Source organism: Camponotus floridanus, unplaced genomic scaffold (assembly GCF_003227725.1).
Source record: "Camponotus floridanus strain SB8 unplaced genomic scaffold, Cflo_v7.5 scaffold2, whole genome shotgun sequence".
Taxonomy (NCBI): Eukaryota; Metazoa; Arthropoda; class Insecta; order Hymenoptera; family Formicidae; genus Camponotus; species Camponotus floridanus.
The window spans coordinates 2,460,895-2,472,984 of record NW_020229325.1 but is presented as its reverse complement, the minus strand read 5'-3'; positions in this window follow the sequence as shown (position 1 = coordinate 2,472,984).

The window sequence follows — 12,090 nt, the reverse complement described above, 5'->3', positions numbered from 1 at the left end:
TAGAACATATACGTAATTAATAATAGAATAATTATTTTTGTTATTAATAAACAATAAAGAGAACTTAGATAGATTGCCATATTACAACCTCACAAAGCACACAAAGATTGCATTCACATTGCAGCAATCTTTCACCGCAATATTGCAAATTCACTGCAAAATGTTGCTGCACCATTGTTGTGGGATTGCAGTAACGTTAAAATGTCCGCTTTTAGGAATATTGCAATGTAAGATTGTAGCAATGTTAGGGTGCAACGTATTTGTAATATTAAAACGCGTTTTGCTACAAATACAGACACCGTTTTAAATTTAATAAATAAACTTTGAAAATATAAAAAAATGTTTAAGAAAGATAGGAAAAAATGCCTTTAAAAAAACATCTATTAGTATTTTTTATTAGATGTTTCTTAAATATTTATCTCAACAATATACAAACAATTATTTTACATACATTCGACACCAGAATATTTTAATACGTGCAATAAATGAAGTATTTCCTATTTACCCATTTAATTAAGAAAAATCTGTTTAATATTCTGAAACTCAATGAAGGATCCAAATTATTAAATAAATTATTTATTTAATAATCTAGATCCCTCATTAGGATTCAGAATATTATAATATAAATAAACCAAGTCAGTTTATCACAAATTAAACTGACACAAGACAAGAAATAGAATTACTACATTAGTCCTTTGTAGACCTTATATCCACTTTAGAGGAATTCGAATACGAGTTAGTTAAATTGGGTGTCTTCGCGTAGCGGCAAGTACAAAGAAACACATGTTATACATTTTCGCTATGTTAAAACGTTGCTTCAACATTGCCAAGGTAATATTACAAAATAATTCTCTACATTATTTCTGCAACATTGCACTGTAGTGAGCAATGTTGTAACATTGCAACAATGTTGATGCAAGCTTTTGTACTGTATGGGAAAGCACACGTTCCTAAGCGCTCCTTAGTACAAACATTTGGCGGCGCGGTCGCTAAGGTGCGAGCGGTAAGAGAGAAACAGTAGGCGTAAGTTAAGAAATCTGGTCGAAAGTTGCAAGTAAATCCCAGCACTGATGTAGCTAATGCTGTATGTATTTTATATATTTATGGATATTATATTAATATCGGATTACAATTCTTTCATTTATCTGTAAAGTCCTAGATTATAAGAAAAATGCTAATTCTAACCTCAGTGAACTTAAGATGGTGACGACAGCATAGAGGTTAGAATTAGCACTTTTCTTATAATCTAGGACTTTACAGATAAATGAAAGAATTATAATCCGATATTAATATAATATCCATAAATATATAAAATACATACAGCATATTAGCATATATTAGCATATATTAGCATCCCTAAGCACATGATATCATTCGAATATTCAATACTTATACTGTAAATATACATTACAGATATAATATATTGAGAATAATCCCATAACATCTCTTGTTGTATATTATTTTTCATATATTCTCAGAATATACTTTGAATATCTCGCGTATTAGTATATTCTTTCTCATATATTTTCCAGATATTCTATAATATTGCATGTGTTTCCTCATTTTGCCGCTACGCGCGCTACCAAACTCGTAGTTTAATTTTGGTGAAATGGACATAAAGGACTGGTATTTAACATGAGTTCTAAAGTTTCTTCTTTTTTCTTTTTAGTCAGTTTAATTTATAATAAGCTGACTTAATTTAAAATTTGTTTAGTAATTTAGTTGTTCTGGATTCTTGATTGGGATTCAGAATATTAAAAAGATTATTTGAAATTAAAATGAGAAATAGTGTGTGCGTTTACGGCATTTATCAAAAGTATTTATATTACATATATGAATTATACTGCAAGATATTCTCAATATTTACTATTAACCAAAATAGGCGGACATTAGAGCATTCTTAGTATATACTTAATATATCATAGTATGTATCTCGAATGTTCTGAGAATATATGCATTGTACTTTTGCGATATTCTTCGAACATTCTCAGTATCTACATGTGCTGTTAGGGATATATTAGCATATATTAGCTATATTAGTGCTGGGATTTACTTGCAATTTTCGACCAGATTTGTTAACTTACGCCTACTGTTCCCCTCTTATTGCTTATATATATATATATATATATATATATATATATATATATATATATTATTGCGTCCGCGGCGACTCGCGAGATATATCGAACGCGCGCTTGACACAACCAAGAGCACTCGAAATAATAACACGGTTCTTTGTAACACAGAACTTTAATAAGAATAAGAAGCAACACAAGAACACAGACGATAACACAGAATGATAATTCCACGGCTCGTAAATCGAAACGCGTCCGTATAGCTTGACAGTTATTCTCCGACTCAAATGACAGCTGCTGCCGTCAACAATTTTTTCTTCTTCTTCCGTTTTGGCACTAGGCAACTTTAATCTTCCATGCTGCTAGATATCGTCAACAACTTCTTGACAACGAGATCTTCCCTTTTCAAGACAGACTCGACCGCGACTCAAACCAGAGACATAACAGTATATATATATATAGTTACGTCCCTGGTACTGGTGTACACACACACGCGCCGCGCGCTGTTTGTGTGTGTACACTACAACACATATATAAATATGCCCCGCGCGCGTGCGCGCGCGCACACACACACACACAGATAAATCTGAGACGGGACGGCATGTGGCTGAACAAGGCTCTTACTTGCCATATGAAGAATCGAGAGTTTAAGTCCCGCTAAAGTTAAAATTTATTTCTGCAATAAAGTCGCCCTAATCTCTCTCCTATTCCTTCTTCTATCTTTCCCCTTTTCTTATTTATGTCTCTTGATTTGTTATACTCTATTTGATGTGAGAAACTTTGCTGGTTAATACTCTATTACCAGTATGGGGCTGGATTGATTAAACTCCCATATTAAGAAGTCAGCGTTGGCCAATTAATTGAAAGAAGAAGAAGAAAGCGACTATCTCGAATTTACCATGCATATTGCTCTGATGCGCCGCCTGAGAAAGTAGACGTGAACTACCTGTATGTCGTTACGCTTATCGATATATGGTTCGTGTCTGTGCTATAGTTTATATCCGAACCAAATGAGATGGACAAAGGTTTAGTTTCCACCCAAGCATTAATTCGCATTTAATGCGACGTAAAATCAAATTTAAATCGATGGAAACGCAACTAACCGTATTCATTTCACTCCCGCTTCGCTCTACAAACTTTATCGGAGTGGCAGCGAACTGATACCAAATTTAGTCCGTGGAAACACTTGATAATAAATAGTACCAACCTTTACTTTTTATGTGCTAACCTTTAGCGCACACACATGCAATCCAAAATTTATTATATGTGATACATTTAACTCATAATTAAGTAAAATTATTTTAATATTCTTTTTTTTTTATCTAACTGTGTGCACTATATATAATTAGAGGTTAGATCACATACTGTATTACATTCAACAAAAGTTAAGTTGGCTGCACTGAAATTTAATCTTTCTCACTTCTATTCTACTTTCGACAGAAACAGTATGTTAAATCCGATGCACCGAAGCAAAATCGGATTGAAGACTTTGGTGGAAACTAGACCAAAATCAGACAAAAACAAATAATCGCGCTGGTTTTGTATCACCAATGATGGACAAACCATGCGTTGGTAGGCATGAGACGAGTAGTGGCGATTGCAAAACTAATATATTTTCCAATAATACGAAAATTTATGTGGATCACAAATAAAACAAAAATTAGAAGTATAGATTACGATAACAATAATTTTTTGATAAAAATCAGTCAAAATTAAAAGAATAAACAATTATAATACTTTTTAATTTTAAATTCTTATGAACATAACTTAAAACTAACTTTCGTTACAAAATAATTTAAAAATAACTTTAGTTATAACAATAACTTATATAAAAAGCATTTTAAAAATAACTTTAGTTATATTTTTAACAATAACTAAATTTTTTCTTTTTATTAGACTTTTTTATTGTAAATTTTTTTTCACAATTCGGAAACAAATTCATCTGTCTTAAATATTTTTAATTTAAATTATAATTTATTAATGTAACATGTAATTTTGAAGTATGTTTAAATTATAACTTATTAATATAACATATTATAATTATAATTATAATATATTATTTTATTTTAATTCGTAATTCTTTATCGAAATAATTATAATGTTTTCATTTATATATAATTTATTTTATAAAATTTATAACAAATTTAATACAAATTCAATTGATCAATCTACATTTTTTTAATTATTGAAAAATATAATAAAATTACTTTTTTAACTTCATACATAACAGATATATATTTTATATACTCTTAAATATGTTAAATATATCTTTATCTTACATATTTTTTTAGAGGGTAGAAGGGGACATAAATTTCGCAATATAAGAGGCCGCTAGTTCGCCTCATGCCTACACTGAGGAAAATCGCTTGATTTTATCAACAAGACGTATCTTATAGAAGGCATTTTGGTTAAACCAAGCAGAATTTCTAATTATAGACGATAAGACTCGATTTTTTTATAACTAGAACGTTTAATAGAATTTACTATAAGGATTTGGTTAGTATTTTCTAGTTGGATCTATAAAACTTCTTATTATATTAACTAAACATGGACACAGTGATGCCATTTTTTTTTGTAAATTTAGTATTATTACCCAGAAAATTTGGTAAATTTAACAGGAAGAAATTAATTATACTTATCTGGTAATTCCTAAAGGAATTCTGATTCATCCATTTTCCAACAGACATACTAATTGAATCTAATAGTTGAATCTCTCTACCAGATTTCTAATTAATATAACCAGATTTTTTTCTCAGTATACCACCGTATGATTGATCATCGTTGGTGAAACAAAACCAAAGCGATTTATTGTTTGTTCTGGAACAACGTGTGGCTGAGGCAGCAAAGCTCTTGCTTGCTATATGAAGAGTCGCGGGTTCTAGTCCTGCTAGGGCTAGAATTTATTTCTGCGATAAATTCTAGCTCTAGCAGGACTCGAACCCGCGACTCTTCATATAGCAAGCAAGAGCTTTGCTGCCTCAGCCACACGATGTTGTCCGTCCTCTTCCCCCTTTCCTTCTCCCTGATTCATCTGAATAGTTCGGATATAAACCATCCAAATAGCAAAAGTAATCATTTTGACGTCAAATTGCGTCAACATGACATCAAAATGACTATTTTTGCTATCTGGGATGTACAATTACTGAGCCTAACAGATATAGATCACGTCCACTTTCTCAAGCGTCGGGAAATGTGCTCGTCGAGAGTGATATAGCCGCTCTCAAAGTACTCTCTAATGTGTGTGTGTGTGTGTATGTGTGTGTGTGTATGGGTGTGTGTGTATGTGTGTGTGTGTGTGTGGATCAGGCCTGGCCACGCAGAGCATGCGGATAGGAGAACGTGCCATTTCTCCGCGCCGCTGTCTCTTCCCGTCTTTCTTCTCTAACCTCTCGAGCCCCTATATCGAGTGACCAGAGAGGAAAGAAGGGAAAAAGCAGCCACGTAGAGAGGTGACACGTTCTCCTCTCTGCGGGCCAAGCTCTACGTGGCCAAGCTTGGTATATATAATATATATGGTGCTCTCAGCACAAGGCTTCTACATTTAATCTAGCTTTAATTTAACTTCAATTTAGCTCTACATATGAAGCGTGCATCAGGAAGTAAGAACAAGAATTGGCATTTTTCTTATAATTTAAGATTCTACCATTATACAACGTATTTATTTGGTATTCATTTTCTTGTCACAGAGAGAGATAAAGTCTATAAAGGCTAATAAGATTAGAAATACATATAATTTCTGTTTCTAACAATTTAATTTCTACTACAATTTCAAGAATAAAAGAAATACAATCAAAGAATTTAGAATATTAAATTACTTATATAGAAACCGGGCAATAAATAAACTAATTATCCGTTTAGCTTGTAAAATATATTAGAACCTCCAAATAGCGCAAAATCTCATTCATATTTGCTAGATTATTCTGGGTAGTGTAGGTAACAATGGTAAGTGAAGGTAACAATGTAATCATACAACAATACATAAAAATCTATGGCTTTGTTTATATCTAACGATTTCAGTTCCGATTCACATTAAAGTAAAATGAAATTTTTTGAATATAAACCAGTTTAATTCCATTTTATTTCAATTCTATTTTCTAAGTAGAGTATTCGGAGTAGAGTATTAGGAGTGAAATAAGTACAGTGTAAATGCTTCGAATTAAAATGTTATGAATGTTATTAACTAACAGCATGCAACAAGAAAAATAAAAATAATCAAATACCAGTGATTGAGAATTCAAAGTAAATATATTAGTCATTTTAATTAATTTCTAAATAAAAATGGCTCGATGACCCCAAAATATTAGTTACAAGAAATTATGGCCATTAAGTTGAGAACTCTGATATTTTATTTAATTTTCATTTCGAACTAAACAATAGTTACTTAATCGACAACTTTATAGTATATCGAACTGTATCATTAACAATGAATAAAAATACATAATCAGCTTGTTATATCTAACGATTTCATTCCGATTCACATTAAAGTAAAATGAAATTTTTTGAATATAAACCAGTTTAATTCCATTTTATTTCAATTCTATTTTCTAAGTAGAGTATTCGGAGTAGAGTATTAGGAGTGAAATAAGTACAGTGTAAAATGCTTCGAATTAAAATGTTATGAATGTTATTAACTAACAGCATGCAACAAGAAAAATAAAAATAATCAAATACCAGTGATTGAGAATTCAAAGTAAATATATTAGTCATTTTAATTAATTTCTAAATAAAAATGGCTCGATGACCCCAAAATATTAGTTACAAGAAATTATGGCCATTAAGTTGAGAACTCTGATATTTTATTTAATTTTCATTTCGAACTAAACAATAGTTACTTTAATCGACAACTTTATAAAGGAATCGACGTTCGCCTCACCGGCTCGCAATCTTCTTCTAGATGCACCCTTGTTGGGAGCCTCCATTGCACATGCCGATCTGCCGAACAGTGATGAGCGAACAGTCCGTAGAAGTCACATCGAATTAATTTAAAAGCAGACCACTTGAGACTCTTTCACATCCTTCGAGATGTCGGCGACCTTATCGTTCCTTGTGGCCTTTATGGCCGTAATCATTTCTGCGTAATCATTTCTGCATTTCTTTCCTGTATTGCTGATTGTCCATTTATAGATGGAGCGGCAGATATTCTGCAGGTTAACTTCTCCATCGGATCTGCTTTCGCATCCGAGTCTCAATTTCGCACGCTCGAACTTTTAGTAGAGACTCCGCTTAAAACTCCGCTTCGGGGTTCCCTTTTGCTATCTTTCAAATGGACTCCAGTAAAGATAGGAATGTGGGTGAGGGAGGAGGTCAGGCGTGTCATACGCTCATTCTGTGGGCAATTAATGTGGGTAATTCATTTTAACGGGCAGTAGCGAGCGTTTCTTCTATTTAACGATAATTAGATAGTCTTAAGAGAGCTTTAACTAGCGTGATCCTGAGTGTTCGGCACCTTCTTATCCCATCGTCAGCTACTTGTATCTTCGGACTGTGGAATGAGATTCTTTCACTACCACCTGGATGTCACCGCTTTCCACAAAAAGAACGCAAAATACAAAAAAAGGAGGAAAGTAAACTTTTGCTCGATCTCGAATAGGCCGCTCTCTCTTTAATTGGGAGGACGAAAGCTCCCGGAAAATCGTTCACAGTTGAGGCTTCCGACCCTTGTGATGAACAATTAAAAATGCACGTCATAATACATATGTATGTGTGTGTGTATATATATATATATATATATATATATTTTTTTTTTTTTTTACACTCTTTATATACACGTATATATTACATTACATATATATATATATATATATATATATATTACATTACATATATATGTGTATATAAAGAGTGTAGAAAAAATCCTGAGGCACATTAATAATATAATTTAACTATTTAACGAATAAAAGTGTGTATTTTGTCACGTTTTATTATTATTAAATATATATATATATATATATATATATATATATAATATAAGAATTTCTGAATTTCTAAAAATTATAAAATATACAGATTAAATATCAGAATATGATAAAAAATAATTTCAAAATTAAGAAATATATGACTTACATTCTATCGATTTTATTAGAATTTCAATATCACTAAATTCTTCTGCTAATATTAGAATCGAATTATACTAATGCCAAGCTTATTTCATTGGCATCATCATTTTATTAAGTAGGAAAATTCTCTCTGAAGTGAGAACAACAGCATGATGAGATTCAATTTTCACGGATACAATTTGGCACAATGGCGTGAAATGATTAACGGTAAGAGCATTAGTATCCTACTTACCAACCGCAGAAGTCCTACGACAAAGTTCACTATGAGTACAAGCTGTAAGCAGTGTAAAACGTTATTCAAATATTCTCTTGAATTATGTATTTCTGCTAGACAGAGTGGTGTGTAGTGGATGTGGAAAATGGAATGGGAATTGACGAGAACGCGAGGTACTGTTGGATCCAAGCAGCGTACGGAAGTTTCTCATGAAGAATTCAGGATGACACATTAGATTCAATTCCATTTCGTTTTTTCCGAGTTAACACTCACATGTTATGTTCATGTGTGCTGGATTAAACAATTTTACATTATATTAGAGTTGTGTATTAAGAAATTCATTTGAGGCATTTATTTACGCTAACGAGACATTAAAGATATTTAACCTTCTATATCTTTTGTACAAAAGTTGTAAAAATATTAAATAGTATATACATAGTATATACATATATATATACATATATATATACATATATATATATACATACATATATATATATATACATATATATATATATATATTAAATAGTATATTATATTTATATAGAGATAATTTTTGTTTAAAAGAAAAAATATGTTATTAACGTTAAGTAATTTTGCAACTTGAATACTACAGTGTTGTATATATTCAAATAAAAATAGATAAAAATTAAAACATTTTTTTATATCATTATATATATATCGTGTATATATATATATATATATACACGACCACCAACTTGATTCAAAATATTTTTCGTATTATCTCTCTCTCTCACACACACACACACACACACACACACACACACACACACACACACACACACACACACATTTTTATCAATGAAATTATTTTTTTCAAGTTATTTTTAATTACTGTAAATAAATAATAAATAAGACGCTTGAGTTTCGTGATAATGTTCTATATTGAAAGTTGATAAATAGTAGAAAGATCAGAGCCATGGCTCAAAAAATAATCACTCAATTTAATAATGATCTATGATCACAAGTTGCTTGTTGGAAAAGATAAATGATTGTTATAACTGCTCTCATAACTCACAATCATAAAAAATGTTAGAATGATGAATGCGAGAGCAGATATCGTTTTCTGAATCGATTAAAGAATTAGACAAAATTAGATACATAATTATAATTAGTCTAAAGGCAAAAACATTGCAGCAATGTGGATGACTGGTCGTTGGCAATGTTGTAAGAAGTAGGGATTTATAGCGGTGTGAGTGCAAGAAGGTGGAATCCCGAAGGCGCTTCCGAGTGCATCTACTTTGCTGTTGAGCGACGTGGAAACTTCCTGGGGCTGTCCAAGTTTTCTAAGTAATTAAAACCACTTAACACGATTTCGTCTAACTTTCTGATATCGCTGCGAGAAATCAGTTTTAAATTGCTTCCCATGGGGAGGAGGGGAGGGGTGACGCAATCATGACTCTTCTGACAACTTTTGATTATGTCATTGAAATATTTTCCGCCATGCGTTTTCCATTTTATTATGTATTTATTATTTTACTCTTACTTTTTATTGCACAGAAACTTTTGAGCTTCTTTGGAGAAATCACTTTCGATAAAACTTGAATTATGATAAGTAAGAGGGAGGAACTTTTTTACTTAATGTTATATATAATGTTATATTATATTAATTTATTATAAATTAATTATGTAATTTAATTTATTGTAAATTGATTATATGTGTTTGAGAGCATCATTCAGTATAAATCTTCTTTACAATGTTTTTTTTAAATCAATTTAGTGTCTTTTATCTTAAAGAATAAAATGATTGTGTATTTTTTTTGACAATTAAATGTTATAATATATCATGTCGCTATCAAATTTAAAGTATTAATAGTTATTAAATAAATTTTAAGTAGGAACTTATACACATATAAATGCTTTCCATTTACATCACCCTATATTATAGATTTAGCCTATCTGATTGTCATTGTAAACCTTAGTAATATTCTAATCTGCACGGGTCATTTCAGGATTTGATCTTAATCCTCATCATATCCACTGTCTAGGATATCCTATTATCTGCAGGTATACCAGTTACTCCGATATAACGGATTTGACTAGTTAACTAGAGAACAAGGTGCGCAGTATGTAGCATAATTAATTATGATAAATATTCATACATAAAGCAACATGCCAAAATCTGTAAATAAATATTGTTACGCTTACGGATTAATTAAATATTATTTTTGATATTATTCATATGCTATTAATGGAATAAATTTTTTTAAATCATTTTTAATCATGGAATAAATTTTTAAATATTTTTCAATTTATGAAAGAATAAAGATATATATTTTGCCTCGTGCACAATTCTATTCACTTTCGACAAGACCATTGCGTCAATACTTGCGGTCGTCGCATCGTCATATCTTGTTATACCTATGTGATCCTGCGGTGTGCAAACAACATAAGACGCGTTGCATTAGCGCAGGATTAAACGAGCACTTCGTTACTGTCGACATTGTTCCTTTGGACGGAACAAACTCGAATGCGTGATTTGTGTAATTGCATACTCCCGGCTCCGTTTGCGAATTACGATCAGTTACGATCTGGACGGAAACAACGAAGCAGCGAATCGCCATAAACCGCTCGGTTATGCGTGCCTGCGACAAAGGACATTATTACTGCGCATAGTCTACATTCAAGATTTCAATAAAGAGCTGACAGTAACCGTATGATACTTCTCATTCTCTAAAGATCTAAGCTATCTTCAATCGCGCAATGAAAATCTGAAAGATCCTATTTTTTTATCGTTTACGAAGATATACGACATATGGAACGATATCACCTACTCTCCCTTTTAATATAATATTATTGAATAAGATTATATTCTGCAAATTTAATCGCTTCTTTTTCATTTAATCAATAAAAATAGAATCATTTTTATTTAGGCTAAATGTGCTTGGAAAGTACAGTATTTTTCGCAATGAAGCTATAGAAACGATGCAGCTCAAAATCGTGTGATGATACTTTCATAATATTAGTCATTTGTAATATTAGTTTTTTTAAATGTCAAATCAACATATAAGAGATACACATGAAAAGATAGATAGAGGGAGATATAAGTTAGATGAAAGATAACAATGCTGAGGGGATAATTATGTCACAAGTAAGACGACAACACAATGTTAAAATAGATTCCTATCTTATCTTAGACTGTGTAGAAAGGTGCCTAGACGTAAGAATGAATCAAATAACATATTTTGAGTGACTTTTCAACCTATATCAATTCGTTATTGATGAATTTTTAATTTATAATGAAACAGAAATAAATGCGCAATATATTAATATTTATGATTAATTTATATTCTAAATTTTTATACTCTACAAAAAAATTTTTATTTCACAATCTCTCTTTCATATATAATACTTTAATGTTATATTTAGATTTCTCTTATCATGAAAATGTTAAACAATAGTCGTCTACTTCAAATTTTTTACTTGTGAAGTTTTAGCCAAGATTGACTTTTGTGTTTCTAAAAATTTTAAATTTCCTAAATTCCTTTTTTTGTCTTTTAATACATTGTTTGTCGACCACATCAAAATTGCGCTTTTTAAATCTTACAAATTGATGTTGAGAGGCTCTTTTCCGAGTAAAATAACTCTTCAATCTTTTAATATGCAAACAATATATAAAAGTATACGCTTTAAAATGAATAACCGATTTAATTAACTATTTATCGCATCTATTATCAAATCATTATCAATTTTATTTGATATTTCTGTATTATCTGCCGTTGCG